Raw genomic sequence first — 14353 nt, 5'->3', positions numbered from 1 at the left:
TTTTTCTTTGATCAAGTTCAGCTGTTTTTTCCATGAATTTTCTGGATTCCGTTTTAATGGTTTCGTTACATTTTAATAATCGAAACCATCTCTAATTGGTAGTTACATTTTCCTGTTAAATAAATTCTAGTAAATAATTTTTCTGGAAAATATTCCTTATGTTTTAATAATAGCTTTATTAGTATTAGTTGTACTGTCATTACATTAAGTAATAAATTTGTCACAGTTTCTTCAAGTTAAACTTTTATTTTGATGGGTTGCTGCGAAGACCTTTAAGTCTGTGTTTGTATATGACATAATGGTAGTTTTTCTCAGAAGAAATGGTAAAATGCTCGTGAAGTGACTCTCGGTTCTTCAGTATGTGTGTAGTAAACAAAATCGCGTATCTGCGCCATTCATTCACACAGAAACGTACAGAACATTCAGGATTCTTATTTTAATAGTATTTTTGCAGCTTGTATTTTACGCATTTTGATGTAAATGTACTAACCTACTTTAGATTATTTCATCCTGATTTGGCAAATTCCGAGACATTCTGTGTTATACAGAAAATTCTGTTTTTATGACTGTATTCTGTCTGCTAAATCTTATAGCTCACTGAAATTCCAATATAATGTACTCACCCCCTTGTCATCCAAGATGTTTATGTCTTTCTTTCTTCAGTCGTAAAGAAATTACGTTTGAGTCGTAAAAAAATTATGTTTTAGGAAAACATTTCAGCATTTTTCTCCATATAATGGACTGGTGTGGTGCCCCGATTTTGAACTTCCAAAATGCAGTTTAAATGCGGCTTCAAACGATCCCAGCTGAGAAAGAAGAGTCTTATCCAGCATAACGATCGGTTATTTTCATAAAAAATAGTACAATTTATATACTTTTTAATGTCAAACGCTTGTCTTGTCTTAGTCTGCCTGGACTGTTTTTTTCCAGTTCATGACAGTTAGGGTATGTCGAAAAACTCCCATCTCATGTTCACCCTCAACTTCAAAATTGTCCTATATCGCTGTTTTACCTTTTTTGTTAAGGGTGTTTGATCTTTTTTGCATGTTTACTTTGTAAAGACTGGGTCGGAACTTCTGCAGTGATGATTTTGAAATGATTTTTGAAGTTGAGGGAGAAAATATGATTGGAGTTTTTCGACATACCCTAACTGTCTTAAGTCAGAATACACAGAGTTCAGGCAGAGTAAGACGAGCGTTTGAGATTAAAAAGTATTTAAATTGTATTTTTTTAATGAAAATAACCAATCGTTTCGCTAGATAAGACCCTTCTTCCTCGGCTGGGATCGTTTACAATCGCATTTGGGAGCCACATTTAAACTGCATTTTGGAAGTTCAAACTCGGGGCACCATACCAGTCCATTATATGGAGAAAAATGCAGAAATGTTTTCCTCAAAAAACATAATTTCTTTATGACTGAAGAAAGAAAGACATGAACATCTTGGACAGCACAGTCTTCAAAATATCTACTCATTCCACAGACGAAACAGAGTAATACATGTTTGGAACAACATAAGGATGAGTAAATAATAACAAAATTATATATAATATAATAATTACTGTCCTTTGAGCATGTGAGAGTCCACACAGACTTGCTTTAAAGCGTGTGCTCACCCACCAGCTCTGCAAAGCTTTTAGACAGGTGGTTTATTTATGCTTCCCTGGTCACCATGGAGTTAGTGCCAGCTCTCTAGCATTGCACAAACACACACATTTATATTGGAAAAGGACGGTGTGTGTGTGTGGATAATGGGTGTGAGGGAAACCAACAGAGGGACAGAGTAACAGTGTGAGGACACTTTGTTTGCTCTGGTTACATAAGCATAACCACATGCAAATGTCCACACACACAGTAAACATACAATCTGTTCGAAAGGAAGAAAAGTAGCTAGACAGGATCAAATACAAAGGACTTGACATGGATCTAGTGTACAAAAGAAACCCCGCAGAACGTTTTATCTACAGTACAACCAGAGGCAAATATTTGAGTACAGCAAAGGGGGAGGTTTCTCAGAAACTATGTGATCTGGTATTCCGGTCCATTTATGTCTGCGATGTCTCAAAATGAGGAGTCTAGAGTGCTTTCACCTTCGGCGCAAGCCAAGGTCGGGCTTCGACCTGGCATGGCTCTTCAATGACTTTATCAAGAGCGAGTCAACACAGATGGCCAGTCAAAGACACACAAACAATCACACGCATACTCACACGTTGAAGCCTTTCAACACAGGAGATAATCCGAGGCACACGCATGCTCGGGCGAGGCCCGCTGGGGAATGTTATTTATCGCTATTTGTCCGACCACACAGCAGCTTGATTCATTGCCTGGGGTCTAACGTCTCGTAAGACCCACAAATCTCCCCCTTCTTGGGCCAATTAAAACATTCCAGCACCACAATCCTTTGTTTTCATTCAAGACCATTAACTTGTAATTTACCACTAATCTGTAAACCGACACAACCACAAGCATCTCTTCTCAAACCGTAGGGTACAAAACTTTAAAGGACACCCGCTCTTTCGCAGTTACTGTTGTTGACCCACAAAAAACAACAATTGCTTAACACCATTTGAGATGGGTTTGTTTCTCATTAGCCATCACAGAGATTATTAGACCGCACTTTGATAGGATGGAAGGATAAAACGGGCCTAGGAAAGACCCATTATCCCTAGCCTAGGCGAGACCAAAGTGGAACAGGTACTGGCAGGTTCCACGAACAAGAGGAATTTAGGTTATTCGTATGCCACTTGCACTGAGTGGACTAACCCACTGGGCAAAGAGCACTAAACCTTTTATCTTATCAGCGGTGGCACTAATTCTGGAATCCCTAGTGAGGCGTGAGCTTGCATTAAAATGCTGATAACCAGTTAGAGATTACAGGAGCACGAGAGAACAGAATGTTACTGAGCAACACTAAAATATTGGTTATCTTTAGCTACTCTAGTTTCAAATTAGCCTTAGTTTGGACATGTTTTTTGATTTTTGCTCATATTATTACCTTGCAAGTGGCCAAGATATAAGGGAACTCCTCCAGTAATGTTTATAAAGCACCCCAGGATGCACCTCATGAAGCTTACTAAATTATGTTAGAGCATTAATTTACCTCAAGTGTGTTTATATATATGAAAAAAATGAAACAATTTGTATAATACTAAAAAAATATATATAAAATAAAATTTTAGACAAGCATTCCACAACATTACATAGGGACAAACCATTTGGAGAATAGGTGGATTAAAATAAAATCAAATTAAATTAAATTAAGGTTGATAGTAAAATTAAGTTTTAGTACAGGGACAAACAGTTAGTAAAATAGGTGGATTAAAATAAAATAAAATAAAATAAAATAAAAAAAAACAAATTGTAAAAGGCATTGCCTATAAAATGTGTTCATTTTTACAATTTGTTTTATTTTATTTATTTTGTTTTTATTTTATTGGCCAGACAAGCATTCCACAACCATACACAGGGACAAAACATTTGGAGAATAGGTGGATTAAAATAAAATTAAATAAAATAAAATAGGTATCTTGTGGGCAGCACGCCAACATATACAGGTGTCCCAAGGTTGAATCCTGAGGACCTTTCCCGATCCCACCCACCTCTCTCTCCTACTTCACTTCCTGTCATCTCTACACTCTCCTATAATGATAAAAAAAACATAAAGAAAAAAATAAAATAAAAAAACATAAAGAAAAAAATAAAATAAAATAACATAATATTAATATATATATATATATATATATATATAGTAAAAATTAAGACATTTTATAGTCATTGTATTTCCAGAAAATAAAATAAAATAAAAATATTTGGTGCCTTGTGGGCAGCACGCTGAAATATACGGGTGTCCCGAGTTTGAATCCCGGCTTGATGACCTTTCCCAATCCCACCCCCCTCTCTCTTCCACTTCGCTTCCTGTCATTTCTATACTGTCCTATAACAATAAAATAATGCAAAAATGCCTAAAATACATCTTTAAAAAATACAAATACAAAAATACACCAAAAAAAGGTTCCAAGTGTACTTCCTCAAACTGATTTAAAAAAACTCTGTGAAAGCACACACACTTTCTCATTACGCTTAACGTCGACACCCTGTGGCCATATTGCTAGAATAACTCCACTGTCTCTCTTGATAAATAGAGATCACATTAATTACACACTCTGTTTTCTTGAGGGAAACCATTCCTTGGCAACAACTCAGAAACAACATGTGGTGAGATAAAGAAAAAAAAAATGAAATAATGAGCTCTCTGTAACTTTTAATCCAGAACCCTTTACAGCGACCAGGTCAGGTTAGTAGCAGTTCACTGGAAATGATTAAAAGCATTTCTCCATGGACTGGAAAATGATTACAAACAGTCATGTCCAGATGGATGAGGTTCCATCTCTGGGTGTAGGTTTGTTTTGGAAAGCGTACCGTATGTTTGTTTGTGTGTATTAGTAGCTCGTACGAGTCACATGTGCAAGTTGAAAAAAGATGTCAACACATCTTTCCCAGTGACATCCGGTCGTGTTTAGACAAAGGTGCATTCAGTGTGCCTGATGTCTCATCAGAGAGGTATTTAACTCCGTCCCGTTCCTCCTCTTTCACCTGTGGCGAAATACTGGGGGTGTGATTAACAGGTCTCTACAAGCAAGACAACTATATTCCTCCAGAAACATGTCATCTTTGTCTTTTCTAATTTTGGACCAGTTTTTACACTCAACCTCACTGTAATCTCTCTAAGAATACTTAAAAAGCTGATTGCAGATCAGCAGAAACCATCAGCTCCCAAGCATTGGGTTATCACACATCCCCAAGTTGGCCAGACACACTGAAATCTGACTTTCTGTAATAGAGAAAAGCAAGCTGTACAGTCATATTGGTCATCTGGTTATTTTTTGCCTGCTGTTATGAATACTATGATTTCAGACATCATTCTCTTTTCACATACTGTTTCATTTTGGCTACTCTATATAAGAAAAATTTGCATATTTAGACTAGGGCTGTCAAACGAATAATCGCAATATTAATTGTATCCAAAATATACGTTTGTGTTTAAATAAAATGACTATGATTTCTGATTTCTTTTTTCCACATACTGTTTTCTGGCTACTCTATAACAGAGAAGTATGCATATTCAGATCAGGTCTGTCAAACGATTAATCTCAATTAGTCGTGATTAATCGCATCTAAAATATACGTTTGTTTAAATAAAATGACTATGATTTCTGACATTGTTCTCTTTACACATACTGTTTTTTGGCTACTTTATAACAGAGAAGCGTGCATATTCAGATTAAGGCTATCAAACGATTAATCACGATAAGTCGCGATTAATCACATCCAAAATAAAAGTTTGTGTTTCAGTAAAATAACTATGATTTCAGACATTGTTCTTTTACATACTGTTTTTGGCTACTCTATAACAGAAAAGTATGCAGATTTAGATTAGGGTTGTCAAACAATTAAATGCGATTAATCGTGCATCTAAAATATACGTTTGTTTAAATAAAATGACAATGATTTCTGACATTGTTCTCTTTACACATACTGTTTTTTGGCTACTTTATAACAGAGAAGCGTGCATATTCAGATTAGGGCTATCAATGATTAATTACGATTTGTCGTGATTAAAAGCATCCAAAATAAAAGTTTGTGTTTAAATGAAATAACTATGATTTCAGACATCGTTCTCGTTTCACATACTGTTTTTGGCTACTCCATAACAGAAGTTTGCATATTCAGATTAGGGCTGTCAAACGATTAATCGCAATTAGTTGTGATTAATTACATCCAAAATAAAAGTTTGTGTTTTAGTCAAATAACTATGATTTCAGACATCGTTCTCTTTTCACATACTGTTTTTTTGGCTACACTATAACAGAGAAGCATGCATGTTCAGATTAGGGCTGTCAAAGATTAATCACGATAAGTCACGATTAATCACATCCAAAATAAAAGTTTGTGTTTCAATAAAATAACTATGATTTCAGACATTGTTCTCTTTACACATACTGTTTTTGGCTACTCTATAACAGAGAAGCGTGCATATTCAGATTAAGGCTGTCAAACAATTAATCACGATAAGTCGCAATTAAAAGCATCCAAAATAAAAGTTTGTGTTTCGATAAAATAATTATGATTTCAGACATTGTTCTCTTTTCACATACTGTTTTTGGCTACTTTATAACAGAGAAGCGTGCATATTCAGATTAGGGCTGTCAAAGATTAATTACGATAAGTCACGATTAATCACATCCGAAATAAAAGTTTGTGTTTTAATAAAATAACTATGATTTCAGACATCGTTCTTGTTTCACATACTGTAAGCATAAGTAAGCATATTCAGAATTGGGCTTTCAATAAAAGTTTGTGTTTTAATAAATATAAACTCTCTCTCTTTCTCTCAATATAAAAATGTACTGTATATATGTACGTGTGTGTATTTATACACAATAAAACTTTTACTTTGGATGTGATTAATCATGATTAATCGCAATTAATCATTCGACAGCCCTAATTTAGATGCTGTAAAAATGAGTTAGCGGAAACTGTTTTTAACAGTAAAGGCTGCAAAAAAAAAAAAAAAAAAAAAAAAAATATATATATATATATATATATATATATATATATATATATATATATATATATATATATATATATATATATATATATATATATATATATATATATATATATATATATGTAAATAAGTTTATAGTAAGTAAACAATATAGGGTAAATCCGTAATAAATCTAACATTCTTTTTACAGTAAAATTCTGTTAAATTTACAGCTTTTGGAAGGTAAAAAAGTGCAGGTTATTTATATATTGCTATAAAAAATAAAAGTGACTTAAAGACAGCAATGTTGTGAAATATAATTACAATACATTTTAATATTTTTAAAATAACCGTTTCCTATCTTGAAATATTTTAAAATGAATTCATGCATATTTTTATAACCTATAAAAATATTAAAAATAATTAATTAAATAATTAAAAAAGTTAATTGTGATATTTAGTAAATCTCAAAATGAATATCAATGTGTTTTATGATTTAAGTACTTCAGTAAGTTGGTATATTAACATTATTAACAATATTTCATCATTACTGAAATATACAATTTTTTTTATAGAGAAGGTTAGTATGAACTAGCATTAATTTACAGCATCATTCCGAGTAGCATAATGATCATAACAGTTCCCCCACTGGACACCTGCCAAAAATATCTCTATGCCAGCAGTGCGGCCCAGCAGAGAGTGAGTGTGGGACCACTCAAAGAGCAATTAAATTGGCCAAAGCGGTTCACAGAACAAAGGAAGCATATCACTAAAGCACCATAAGTCAACCCACTCTCCCGAATCCCTGTCTGATATGACTTCCTGCTCCCCACCTTGTCTTCTGCTCTCTCTCCCTTTCATATTGGCCATCTAAATGATGCTCCAGAGACAGAGGTAGGAGGAAGTGACTTGTGCAGACAACGCACTGATACTGAAGGCTCTAATTTACGCTGTGTGTGTGTGCGCTGGGTGGGGGGGATACGCCTATGGAAACTGGCTATCCCTAATAATGCTGTGGCTAATTAGGACCCCAGATGGCCATGCACAGTAAATCAAGAACAGACAATACAAGTTGCCGTTTCATCTCACAGCGTCGGCCCTTTATTCGAGACTGTGTTCTTTTGTGAACAACAGACTTTTGCCTTGTTATTTAGTCCTAGCTTTTTTTGAGGATCTCTGTCTGGAATCTTTATGACTCATACCCTTGCAATAAAAATACCCTGGTATTGGTAGGGCTACTGATGCTATTCAATGGTAATACTTGGTTGCTTTTAAATATACTGTGGTACTGCATGTTTTTCCCTCATCTATGGTATTTAAACTGTGGTTGAAAATATATAATGTTCTAATTGTATTACCATGGTTAAAAAAATAAATAGAAAAATAAAAAAAATCTTAAAAAAAAGAGAGAGAGAAAGAAAAAATTAATCTAGCATCCTGTAACCCTACATAAGAAAAAAGGTTTGGAGAACCGGTGGATTAAAAAAGAAAATAAAATAAGAAAAATAAACCCAGCTCCAAGTGTTTTTCTTCAAACTGCTTTAAAAAACCTCTGTGGCTTTTTATTTTAAAATTGTATTTTATTTGAATTATTTTATTTTATTCTATTTTAGAAAATAAAACAAAATGGATTAATAAGTAAAATAAAATAAAAACTAAAATTAAACAAAATAAACAAACTTAACTAAAAGCTGAAATAAAATAAAACATAAATAATCAAATAAGGCTACAGTAAAAAATAAATAAATAAATAAAATAAACACCAAGTTCCAAGTATATTTTTTCAAACTGATTTTAAAAAACGATGAAATTTTATTTTATTTAAACAATTTTATTTTATTTTATAAAATAAAATTTAAATAAATTAAAAATACACCAAGTTTAAAATAAAATAAAATATAAAATAAAATAAAATAAAATATATGTAAATAATATATGTATATATATTATGTGTGTGTGTATATGTGTAATAAATATATGTAAAGAAATTCCAAGTTAATAGTTGTTAAATAATTGTGTGAATATCTTGAATATACTTCTGGGACATATTTGATGTTAAAATAATAATAATAATAATAATAATAATAATAATAATAATAATAATAATAATAATAATAATAATTTTATTACTAATTATTGTTTCAGGAACATTTTTAATTAATAATTTTAATTAGTGTAAATAATTTTAAATCATAAACTGCATTTTGACATTATTTAATGATATATTTTCAAAATTCTCATTACCGTAATGCATATTTATTTTATTAAAACTAAATAAAACTAAATAAATTCAATAAATTCAGCGCAACAAAAATGGAATTTAACTTTAAATTTAATTTTAATTTTAGAAAATGTATTTTTTTTTTTTACAGTAATTCAGACAAATTTTAATAAGCTTACAATGGAGTTAAACATCCTTGACGGTATCAAAACATAATAGCTTTAAAAACAATATAAATTTTCATTATGCAGGAAATACCTTAATATGTATTTTTATTCAATATGTCCTACATATTTCTTTCTATGACATTCATACAATTATTCAACAATTGTTCTCATTTACTCAGATACGCCAAGACATTTTCTTATCTGCTTGATATGCTTAAACTGTCTGGCTTGGACAGTTTCTTGGCAATTTCTTTGACAGTTTTTGTGATATTCACCCAATTAGGGGGAAAGTAGTAAAAGCTTTCCTTAAAAAGTCAAAACTGCCTTTAGACTTTGTGTGCTGCAATGGTATTTTGGGAAAAGGTGTGTCTAAACGAGCTTTTATCTCCACACAAACTCAGATAAACATCACACTCCCACACGGAACACTGAAGAGTTCCTTAGACAGAGGACACAAGTGGGGTATTCTTCCCCTGTCCCGTCTGTCATCTTCAAGCTTTTTGTTCACCTCTCCTGATCCGTCGACCAGTGCCAAGTCTGTCCATCCAGACACCGAGGCAACTATTCACCCCGTGCTAGTCACGTCGAGGGACGCCAGCCTGGTCCAGAGAGCGGCCAATCTGACGACCACTGCTGCCAAACCAACTTCTGCCATAGCAACAATGCTAAAGAGATCATATATTAACATGCAATTACAGCAAGGGTGGATCTTAGAAATTCATGCTGTTGTGGATGCAAAAAATTAGGCTTTAGTACCCAAACTGCACTGCGAGTAACTTTTAGCACAGTTCTCAATGTTTAATTTATGTATTTTCCTGCAGATGATGGCTGCCTGCCCATCACAAATTAGCATCTTTGCATTTCCCCTAAAATCCAAATATAGCGTAGAAATTAGCAAGTCTAAAATTCACACCAGCACCGCAGTCCCACTGCGTGCCACTAAGCTCCTGCTTTTAAATTTGCTAAAATTAAGCCTAGGAGTTCATGGTTTCCCATTTTAATTTTTAAGCTGCCTCATGGCTTGCTCTAATCAGAGGTTTGAACCTAGAATGCAGGATGTATATCAGCACCCTACAGCAGTCTTCAAGTTTTCGGGAATATACCTCAGCTGCAAAACAGGTGCTCGGTTCTCGGCAGAACAGAGTAAATCAAGTAGCAGCAGTTGGTGAAACACAGCTCAGGAATGATTCACATCTATAATTAACTGTTTTTGCTTGGTTTGAGGTGATGAGGGCACATTTCTGCTGCGTGCTATGCACCTGGGCATCTGCGTGACCTCAGACAACATCTGTCTTAGCATGTGTGCCTGTGTCTTCACTGTACGTCATCTGTTTAAGCTGCCTTTAAGCTAACCTGATGATTTACAACTCATGAATCATAAGTCAGCTCAGTTACCTGTGCGTATGTTGAAGGGATATTGTAGTTAACTAACACTAAAGTTATTAAAAAATGTGATAATTCAAATAAAGATGAAATGAAATACAAATATTGAAATAAAGAAATAAAATATTAATGTGAGATGGAAAAGTTTAGAAAAAAACAAAAGTATTAAATTAAAGCTGAAATAAAATAAAATAAAATAAAATAAAATAAAACGTTGTTTTGGCAACTAACTGAAAAAAGTTAACGGTGAAGCATTAAAATTAGTAACACTTAACTGAAGCAGACATAAAACAAACAAAACAAAGTTTACAATTTTATTAAATAAAAAATACTGACTAAAAATTAAACTAAAATTAAAATAAAAAGAAAAGGTAATTCAATATATATATATATATATATATATATATATATATATATATATAAACTAAGCCAAAATTCAAAATTTTAAATAAGTTGAAGCCTTAAAATTAGTAACTGGAAAATAATAAAAAGCTAAAACTTAATTTGAACTAAACTTAACTAAAACTGAAGTGAAAGCGGAAATAAAATAAAACATAAATATTAAAATAAAGCTGAAATAGTGCTAAATAAAAAATAAAAATAAAATAAAATAAAATAAAATAAAATAAAATAAAATAAAATAAAATAAAATATTAGATGAAAGGCTTAAAGTAAATGAAAATTTGAAATGCTGTCTTGGCAACTAACTGAAAAAAGTTAAGGGTGAAGCATTAAAATTAGTAACACTTAACGGAAGCAGACATAAAAAAACAAACTTTACAATTTTATTAAATAAAACATAAAATGACTAAAAATTAAACTAAAATTAAAATGAAAAGAAAAAGTAATTTAAAAAAAGTATATATATACACACACACACACACACACACACACACACATAAAACTAAGCCATAATTTTAAATTAAGTTGAAGCATTACAATTAGTAACTGGAAAATAATGAAAACTAAAGCTAACACTTAACTTCAACTAAACTTAACTAAAACTGAAGTGAAAGCTGAAATAAAATAAAACATAAATATAAATGTATTTCAAATACATTTTAGTACTGTTTTTCACTACAGTATGTTGTATTATTTAGATCACCTCCAGAAGATCAGAGGAAGTCCTTTAGGTGTTTGCATTTAAACTTGATATATCAGGGTTTACATATGAGGATCTCATATTTACCCTAAGACAGAAAACATTTGGACTACCCTCTTCTGGTCTTCAGACAATGCATCCAAACCACATTCTCTGTCTAGACACCTTGTATCTCATATCGAACACACACACACAAACTCAAACACACCTATTGATTTCCTCACATCTATCCTGGAGCTAGCAAGAGAGAAATGACAGAACAGAAACCAGACGTTTGTATGGAAAAAGAAGGACTTTCCTTCTCTTTTCCCGCCCAGCTACAGATTCCCCAAAAGAAAGCGGTGATCCTACCTTGCTGGGAGTTTGTGTGGCTGAGAATCGTCTCCGTTAAGTCCTTGCGATGCGCTTCCTTCACCGCCTCCCTCTCTTCTCCCTGTTACTGTGCTCCTGAAGCGTGGTGGTGTGGTCTGAAGGGGGGTGGCTGGCGAAGAGAAAGAAAGGAAGAGGGTGAGCGAGTGAGAGAGAAAGGGAGAGCAAAGAATCAAAAGCTCCAGGGTAAAGACGGCGAAACTTGAAACCACCGGTGGCCCTCAGACAATCATTTCCCCCTCTCCTTTCTTTCTCCTCCACTCATCAACCTCAGAGAAAATCCCTTCCTGGTGCGTAAGAACAGCTATTTTTTCCCTCCAATCCAGATTCAATAAAGAAAATGAATAGGAGAATTGTACATCCACAGGGCCGTACGTAAAAATATAACCTGTCAGCCAACTTCCTTTTTTAAACATACTCACAGCACTTTTCATTTTCCCACACTCGGTTCCCTCCCGTAATAGCATGATTCTTCCAGAGAGAAAAAGCCATGGCAACATTTTTTAATAAAGGGAAAGGGCTGAGGTCAGGTGCACTGTGGCTGGCCATGAGAGAGTGTCTGACTGAGCATTTGGGGAAGGCTAACAACCGTGCTAAAGACAGCCGTCTCCTGAGAGGCACTGAGGACTTTGGGATATGGGTGGTGATTACACTGCACACTTTTCATCATCATCTTCTCGCTCCCCCTGCATGCTTTTCATTGTTTCTCACGTGCCCGTGCAAGTACACAAAGACATGTACGGTGTACACAGACACAGATCTACGTGTGTGTGTGTGTGTGTGCTGTGAGAATGTGCACAGCCAAATATCATACTAGAAAAAAATATTACATTTTATCTAGTGTATATGAGGTTTGAGTTACATATACCGGGAAATTTTAATATACATTTATTAAATAAAAATAGGACAGGAGCGATATTAAAATGTGCACAGCCAAATCACACAAGAAAAAAAAATTACATTTTATCCAGTTATAAGGGGTTTGGGAAATTTCAATATACATTTATTATATTAAAAAAAAAAATCAACAGAAAGGCAGCAATATTAAAATTCTGCCTAATGTACCAATTCAGTGTTTGCAAACAGTGATTTTTTTTTTTTGCGGGCGGAGCTTATATGGTTGCAGAAAATGACGGTTTTCAAGTAGCAGTCTATGGAGCCATGAAATAAAATAATTTTAAAAAAAGGTCATTTGAGTTTATATTTCAAAATTCAGTTACGATAAGGAACTTCTCTATTTTCCCCCTGAGAATTAACAAACTTACTAATGTTGACTTAAATCGTTAAAAAGACTTATAAAGTTATGTCTAAACTAGCAGATAAACACTTGCATTTGCGAGAAAATGTCAGAAATGTGAGATAAAATAAATAAATGTTATGTAAAATGTTAATAGTAATAAGTTTAAACATTATGTCATGCTGTAACTGTAGGGCTATTACAATGTGTCCCCTACGAACAGCATATGTCAATAGTATGTAGACATATTGTTTAAATCCAATTCATAGATGTTTTCATCCATAGTCTGTTTAAACATCTGCATTAAACTTCAAATGGTGTCTTTGATGACAGTATTCTTTAAAAATTATTTGCATTCTGATTTTGGCATCAAAAGGCATATCTTTTTTTTTTCTCTTATTTCATGGATTTTACTATTTTTCTGCCACCACTATGCACACGCAGCTGCAAGTGATGTTACTGTGACGTCTACTCCAAATTGGTCTATACTGATAAGTTACACGTTTTGATAAATTTTCATGTTATGGTTGATAACTGATAAATGACCAATATTAAGATTTTATTTAGCTGCATATTTAGTGTTGTATTCTATCTATTTTAAATACATTTCAAATAAAAAAACTAAAATTTGTTGTTTCAAATGCAGCTAGTGAATTTCGGCATCACATTACAGTACACCAACTGACATTTTGCATTCAGTGAATGACCAAAGTATTAGTGAGACTAAACTTTATTCATCAACTTGCCTTTATTTTTTATCTTTTATTAGACCAACCTCTTTACATTATATGCCTAATATTACAAAGTATTAGATAAGATTATCAGTAGCCTTCCTGTTTGTTTTTGCGAAAGCCACAGAAATTATCCCTTAAAATCAGCACATGTGCCAGTACGCCTGTGAGTAATTACCGAAGTGCTCTGAGCCTTTATATTTCCCTATAATCACACCCACAAGCTAAACCGCCCGAGACTTCCCGGCCCTCTCCACGCTTCTACTCGTGTTTAACGCTACGGTATTCGTCAAGGTCGGAGGTTAAGTGTTGTCAGACCCACTACTGTAGAGCAGCCGTGTTTGCGGGAACAAGCCAATGACAGCAGCTCTAATAGCCAACATCCAGGCCGAGTTACTGCAGGTCTGCTGGGAGCACACTTATACTTTTTCATATTTTATGAAAGTGTTTTTTAGAGGACTGTGGCAAATGGCACAATAACCGAAGCTACAACAAACACATCCTAGCTATTTCTCTTTTGCAATAAGCTGGGCTTTTTTGGGGGGGTAAAAAGGATATTGCTATTCTGAATACGGCTGGCTATCACTGGAAAGAAATG

Source organism: Labeo rohita, chromosome 11, assembly GCF_022985175.1.
Source record: "Labeo rohita strain BAU-BD-2019 chromosome 11, IGBB_LRoh.1.0, whole genome shotgun sequence".
Classification (NCBI taxonomy): domain Eukaryota; kingdom Metazoa; phylum Chordata; class Actinopteri; order Cypriniformes; family Cyprinidae; genus Labeo; species Labeo rohita.
The sequence above is the reverse complement of the archived record's forward strand: the minus strand, read 5'-3'. Positions refer to the sequence as shown.